Source organism: Oreochromis aureus, linkage group 16 (genome assembly GCF_013358895.1).
Source record: "Oreochromis aureus strain Israel breed Guangdong linkage group 16, ZZ_aureus, whole genome shotgun sequence".
Classification (NCBI taxonomy): Eukaryota; Metazoa; Chordata; class Actinopteri; order Cichliformes; family Cichlidae; genus Oreochromis; species Oreochromis aureus.
In genome coordinates this window covers 13,886,824-13,892,851 of record NC_052957.1, presented here as the reverse complement: position 1 = coordinate 13,892,851, position 6,028 = coordinate 13,886,824, and positions in this window count along the sequence as shown.

Genomic DNA, 6,028 nt, shown 5'->3' with positions numbered 1-6,028 from the left:
ACAGTTTATTTGCAAATCTGAAGGTCTGTGTTTTACAATTTCCTTTTCCTTATTCTTTTTTCTGTTTTTGTTTCCTTTCGTTGGTTAGGTTTAGGCAATAAAAACTATGTAATATTTTCCTGAAAATGAGACTGATGAAATCATCAAAGCTTTGTACATGTTGACCTTAAAGGCCTGACCTATTATTGTTAATCATCTCTAGGGCTGCAGTAGAAAGAATAAGCTGTAATACATCCAACCAACACATTTAATTAGTTCCATTTTTAGCACAAACGCAGCCACAAAGAGGCAGAAAATACACTAAATTTATGATTTGTCAGCTGCTCTGGTTTCATCTGATTACAAGTTTGACACCTTCAGCAAAAATTAGACATGGAGCATCACAGAGGTAAGGCAAAAACAGACCTTTTAATGAAAGCTGTGACACAGTGGACTTGTTATCTCCGCGGTGATTTGTCTTACATGTTGAACAGTATTATCCTTCTTTGAATCGGGGGTTCGGTATACCTCAGGATTAATTCTGAAGCGCAGTTTTATTTTCACTAGCCTACTTGTCAAAATGACACTCTGCTCCACTGCAATGCTGATGATGGTGCGCTGTACTTGTTAGATGTAAGTCTTGCTTTAAATGAGAGTTGTAATCAGAGAAAAAGCTGGACTACCACCAACGACAAATGAACTGAACTCCACTTTTCTACATCCACATTACTTAATGTTAACAGCACACTTCTGGCTTTCAGCTGTAATGACATAATGACTTAAAAAGACTGTTTTTTAAAGATAAAGATAAAAGTGGTACTCTTTACAGGAGTGTTGCATTCATGTGAACACACAGCAGAATCGAACATGGTGTTAAAACATTTCCTGTGTTTCTACAGTCTGCACAAGCCCTGTTAGTATGTTTAGCTATTAAAAAAGCAGCTCCAAAGTATATACAGTCTCTTAGCAAAGAAAATAAAAGTATTAATTTAACAACAAATTTTAATCCTGCACTTCTTGTTAGACGTCAGTATTTATCACCATTTTTCCACACACTAGGAGGGAGCTTTCACCTGCCACTTTACTGCCAGTGTGTTGTTTTGCCATTTTGTGCGTTTCAGCTTTTGACTGTGCCCATTAAGATTAATAGTGGTAAGCATTTAGGTTCTTAACATGCATCATGCATGATTGGCATTGAATTGAGAAAGTGCTTTAAAGCAGTAGGAAACACTGACACAATTTTCCAGTACAGCACTTGTAATCTTGGCAAGAAGCAAATTACAGACAAATATATTCCATCCTTTTTGAAGTTCTTTATCTACTTTTTGTACCAATCGACCAATCGAGGCAGATACAGAGCTGTCTTGATATATCTCATGTGTCTGATGTGATTTGAAAGGTGGCGAGAAATACATTAATACTTCCATATGGATATACCACATAACACATTTAAGCAATAACACTAATCTCATGCTCTGTGATTTCTATGAATTGTTTCACAACGTGTTAGTCAAAGATATGAGTAAAACTTGTGAGAGACAAATTAGGAAATACATGATTATTAATGAGGAGTTCCTGAATAAATATGAAGTAGATGAGTAGACAAGGAACAAAAGGAATTGTATGAATGAGATTTTGAAACGGGGATCATTACAGGAGTAATACTACAGAGAAGACGATATCATTAAAAAGAAGCTTTGGCTGACAGCACACAGTGCTTGTGCATTAGAGTGGCAAGTAAGGAAACATAGGAGATAAACTCCTCCTTACGTAACTGAGAATGTTAATGCGAGACTATTATTGCAGAACTCCTCATCACACAACAGGTCCATGCCCTGCAGAAGACACAGATGTTAGACATGTGAAGGAAGATTATTTACCCTCCACTGTTGTTGCAAACCATTCCAAAAATACATATTTTCTGTGATTTGAAGTCTCTGTTTTTGGTTTGGTTAGGTTTTGGAACAAATCTTAAATACGGTCTCTTTGCTTGCGCTGTAATATCCACTTCAAAACAAACTTAGATGTCTGTTTTGATCCTTTATTTATGACTTCTTCTATCATCTTTTTCCAGGTTGACTGCATACAAACTCCCAAATCATCCTGTTTACTTCCTGTGTGCAAATATATTTGTAGTGTAATTTAAAACAGAGAACCGAGCATGTTTCCACAATTTTCAAATGAAATTATAAAAACTCACAAAATAAATATGACATAAATTAATCTAATTCAATTACAGGAGCAAACATATGTTTAATGTGATGATTAAATTGTGAAAAAGTTGAATCAAACACGTCTTAAATACTTTTATTTTTAAGGGACCATGCGCAATATTAAATGCGTGGCACCACTTGATGCATTTTACCACAGTCTGCGTGAGACTAATTTCTATCTGCAGTCCCCTGACAGGTCATAATTAAAACTTCCACAAAGTGACAAAACAATAACAAGCTAACTATAAAAATGAGACAAAACATACAACATTTATAAAATACAAATCACACATCTAAATTACAAAAAACACACACATGAAACAAATATATGTCCAATACCACACAAAACCAATATAATGCAGAATCATTCTATTAATTTTAATATAATTATATATAGACGTGGTGCATCTTAAGAACTAATGACTCTGTCAATCGAGGCACTTGTTAGATATGAGACATATGCAACCCCACATTAAGTCAGATTAAGATCTGCAGCTCACTGTATTAGAGAAGAAGCATACTGTGATTGCTAATTCGTGTACATCTTTCTTTTTGGTTCACTAACTGCATTGCAAAGTGAACTGCTGCATTCAAGAGCACCTACGTAAACTTCTCACCTGCATTACGTGGGATAAGTTGGTTATTTTTGTTTCGCTAACTTGTCTAAGCTACCTTGCCAACCTTAGGCATCTGTAAAACTCATAATATTTTCCCTCCAGGGTCAGTTCTTTATACGAGCTGTTTATGAATTTAATTTTAAGACAGTGCTCAAACATACGAAATCAGGCAGTTGAGTACTTGAGAAAGCTCATAATGATACAAAAACCCCAATAATTGGATAGACTGCTGTATAATTTTTTAGCTAACCAGACATTTAGCATAAAACTCATCCAAAGCAGATATGTGAATACAGATTACTTTGTCATTCCTTGAAATATGAGAACCCGATCTGATGGTTTTTAATAAATGATCACAGGACACTCACAGAATCAAGAGAAAAGTGGCTTATACAGTACATTAGTAATGACATATATTGTTGACAGTGGAGAGTAGTCTCTACATAGCCTCGAAAATCTGAAACGCTCAAAAATAAAATACATTTTGGTTTAATCCTCCCTGTTCACCAAAAAGACTGAGCTGAACTATACACATTTGTTAACATTAATTTCAATGAAGTTCAAAACTTTAGAGCCAATATAGTAATTTTTAATTTTTAAGAGGCACTTACAAATTTAATTTATTTTAGGGCCTGTTCAGCCATTTCATCCCAGAACTTCGTGTATCTGTTATAAAAACGCAACCAGTGCCATTTTTCATGCATGTCATGCATCTAGTTCATGCATTCATTATTTCTATGCTGGACTTTTGCAATTCATTATTATCAGGCTGTCCCCAAAACTCCCTGAATAGCCTTCAATTGATCCAAAATGCTGACCCAAGAGTACAGACAGGGACTACAGATCTAATAGTACCATGGTGCCATACTAATGGGCTGGTTGTGGTTCTTATGGTATTTAAAAGTAGAATGGGAGACAGAGCCTTCAGCTTTCAGGCCCCTCATCTGTGTTGAATTTGGGAGACAGACACTCTGTATTTGTATAATTTGGCTGAAACTGTAAAAGTTCTAGGCTGCTGGAGACTTCCCATGATGCACTGTGTTTCTTCTTCACTCACCTTTTCTTTACTCTCTATGTGTTTATACATCACTCACTGCATTTAATCATTAATTATTATTAAACTCTGGCTCTTTTCCACAGTGTGTCTTTTGTCCTGTCTACCTCCCCTCACCCCTAACTGGTCGCAATAGACGGAGCCCCTCCCTGAGCCTGGTTCTGATGGAGGTTTCTTCCTGTTAAGAAGGAGTTTTTCCTTCCCACTGTCACCAAGTGCTTGCTCATAGGTGGCAGTCTGATTGCTTGGGGTTTCTCTATATTATTGCAGGGTCTTTACCTTACAATGTAAAGGTCCTTTTGGTGACTGTTGTTGTAATTTGGCGCTATATAAATAAGACTGAATTGAATTTTGAAAGTCTACCAAGCATACTACATACACTGAAGAGGGTGCATATTATTACTATGGCTTAAATGTAAGTAATATTGGCTGTATTTTATTTATCTGTTGCATTAAATTTAATAGAGTTGGTGAGAATTTTTAAGACGGGTTCAGTAACATCAGTGTTGTGGCTGTTTTATGGTCTTATTTACGATTTTTTTGGAATGAAAATAAAACTGTAAAGATCTCAAAAATCAAACTCTGAACTGATAACAATCAAAAATGGAATGATTGTTTTTTTTTAATAGAAAGTTCAACAAAGTGTCTTCCATCCATAAAGCCCACAGTTGTTAACCTGATCTTACAGTTTTGCAGCTGTTACTTAGCAAATTCTTCTTCTTATTATTGTTATTTATCAATAATATCATTTATTAATTTATTTTAAAGAAATTTCAAACAGTAGTTTAGGGTTTATGGGTTAAGAAACATACAGTACATTTCACATTTAAAACATATTTATTTAATTATTTACCTTGGGTAGTGTCTGAGACAATAAACACTATAACAATACAGAGGTAACAGAATATAAATGTAAGTAATATAACAGGTATAAAGACTGAGATGTTACACAAATATATTTAATTTCCCTTTTGCATAATGGCAGGAAGTGTTGATATAATTTCTGTCTTTACATACAGTCTATGGCACGCTCATTTCCCCGAGACAGTTTACTTTCCCCGGTGCTAATCTGAGTCTACAGAAAGCCTCACGCATTTTAGGAAAACTAATCAGTCACGTAGTGTACACGCTCTGACTGACAAATGAAATCACTGTGAGAAAAAGTGGTAGTATAAAATAAAATGGAAAAATGCATGTATAGGTGTAAAAACTAAAGGAATTAAAATAAATGTATCGGGTAGACAATAAAATTTCTGTAAACACAAGGCTAAAATAACTTTTTATAACATGAAATATTGCTTTCTTTTGTTAAATTTTGAACCCTTCTGACCTCAATACCAGTTGCTGTATAGTCTTACTTAATAGGCTGCCAGTTTTAGAGTCGTTCCTGGGATTTTATGGATAGCTTCTTTGGATCGTCCTAGTCTAACCTCTAGCTCATCTCTAACCTTTTAAGCCGAAATGACTCTCGGCACAGTTTTAGATATAGGGTCTTTTTTGGATAAGTCTGAGTTAAAAGAGAATAAGTGACAGGGCTTTTGCTTATTGGAACTATAGCTTTGTAAAGCTTATGTCAGTATCCATCCATCCAACAATTTTCTTAACCGCTTATCCATCTTAGGCTTGCAGGGGGGGAGCCGTTCCCAGCTAGAGGAGAAGAAGAAAAGTAGAGCAAGCAGGGGAAGATGAAGAAAGGACCCTGGACAGGTCCCTACTTATGTCAGGATCATTCTTCTAAATCACTTATCAAAACCCCATCTGCTCAAATTAACATGCACGGGCTTGTTTTTGCCTTATTGGATATGTACACATGTTTCTGAAAGGGGACAAGGGAAAGGGAAGGTGGAGGGAGGGGTTAAGTGAGTAGAGGGCGACACAGAGGAATAAGCAAACAAGTGCACAGGCAGACAGAGAGGTAGATAGGCAGACAAAGAGATGGATGGGTGGATGGAAGCTTGTTGAGGAGAGGAATAGAAAGTCCTGAATGCTGTTGCGGCAGGCTGTGCTGACGTGAGGAGTGTTCCCAAACACAGTTAGTAGCGACTGCAGACCAACTGCATTACCATACTTACACACACACACACACACACACACACACACACACACTCCTGACACGCAGTGCCCGAGGGAGAAAGCTGCTTGCGGGCATAGCTAAATAGAATGGG